Below are 1,907 nucleotides of genomic sequence, written 5' to 3'. Positions count from 1 at the left end.
AATGCTTGCGTGCATAACTTTTGCATTGTGTGTATATATATATATATATATATATATATATATATATACACACACACACAAACTGATATGAACATACTCATACTCATTTATATATGCATATACATTTCTATGTATATGTAAGTTTCTGGACAGGATAAATGGCATGTTTCTTATGCTGCAGCAGTCACAAAAGCTGGAAGGCATGTTTTGGAATACTGAGAGGAAGCCAGCATGACTTGAGACTGTCATAAAGCTGGATGTAGCAAGCAGATGCCAAATAATGAGAGCCACATTACGGATTAGGTCATTAAGCTAAGAACAATGGGGAACCACTGAAGGGTTTTAAGGGGGGGGGGGCCAAAAGCAATCAGACTGAAATTTGAAAAGACCACTCTAACTCTCTAATATGGAGAATGGGTGGGGAAAAGGCCAAGAAACATTATAGGAGACAAGTTCAGAAGCTTTTATACGCATGTAAGTGACAGATGGTAGTTGGCAAGAATGCTGGCAGAGAAGTCAAAACACAAAATGTCTTTTCAAAAATACAAACGGGCATGGAGAGCAAGCTAGAAAGATGACAATACAATCGAAGTGAGAAACGGAATTGGGCACAGCTGAAGGGGGCATTAGTGAAGTGGAAGACAGTTGAAGAAATTACCCAAAATCCTCTGCAGCAGATGACAGGTATGGAACCTGTGAAAGGGAAGGCTTTCTAGAGTAAAGGCTCTACAAAACAAAATCAATAAAAACCCAAAGTGCCAAATGATCCAAAGATGCAATTTTCCAAAATTAACGGAAGATAAAACTCATTTCTAGAATTAAGACCCAATCAATTTCAAGCAGTATAAAAGTTCAATGTAGACATCGTCAAAGTACAGAATACCAAGGGGAATGAGCAGTCCCTGGAGGACATCATGCACGTAGAAAACACAGAAGAGAAACCTTCGACAAGATGCAGCAACACAAAGGATACAATGATGGGTTCTAACCCCAGGAGCCTGTGCCGATGGTGTGAGACCGGGCTGGGCTCCGTCCTGTCGTACCTGGAGTCACTGCACTGGACATGACCGGATGGCACCTCATCAAAGCAGTCTCAGAAAAAGGTCAGAATATAGGAGTGAGCAGGAAATTTATATAAATCATCACCTAATTTTTTAGTTTATAAATAAAGAAAACGTGGACTAAAATAACTTCACTTGGAAGTGTAAGATTACAATCATAAAAAAAAACTTTCCTCTCATATTGTAGGTGGCCAAGATACTAATTTTAAGATTTAAAGTTAGAAACATGTTAAAGTCTTTAACTGCCAAACTAGGAAAGGAGAAAAAAAGTGGCAAGAAATTAGAAGACAAAGGAGACAACAGAAAGTTCATAAAGCAGCTTAGGGTGGAAACCAGCTCATATATATCTATCAGTAGTCTTAAACGGAAATGTCTCCAGTTATGACACAAACTATAGATGGACAGGGAGCCAGCCCCAACCCATGTTAACAATGCAAAACAGTGAAAAAGAACTGAATTGTTCATATGGACAAATCAACATGCTGTGTCTGAGTTGCAGAGAAAAGTCACAGAATACCACGCATGATCTCAAATACAGGTTAAAAACACACAAAAGTAGACATTTTTGTTGGGGACACAATTATAAATGAAAGCAAAAGAACTGCTAACGCAGTGACTGTAGTGCTTGCTAACTTCTGGTTAGAGGAAACGATAAACAGTGAGTCCAGATACTTTGGATGTGCTAAAACCTACTTCTCTTGTGCCTCACAGCAACCTCCTATCCATCCGTCCTGTCAAAGGTCTTCCTGTCTCACGGCCCCTCCATCTTACCCAGCGTGATGTCCTCTAGGAACCTGACGTGTCCAGAGCATTTGAGACGAAGGTTTACTGTATCCGCTGTGCACG

This window comes from Echinops telfairi, unplaced genomic scaffold, assembly GCF_000313985.2.
Source record: "Echinops telfairi isolate 266 unplaced genomic scaffold, ASM31398v2 ScPeMD7_1;HRSCAF=3_0, whole genome shotgun sequence".
Taxonomy (NCBI): Eukaryota; Metazoa; Chordata; class Mammalia; order Afrosoricida; family Tenrecidae; genus Echinops; species Echinops telfairi.
Note: the sequence above shows the minus strand (reverse complement) of the source record.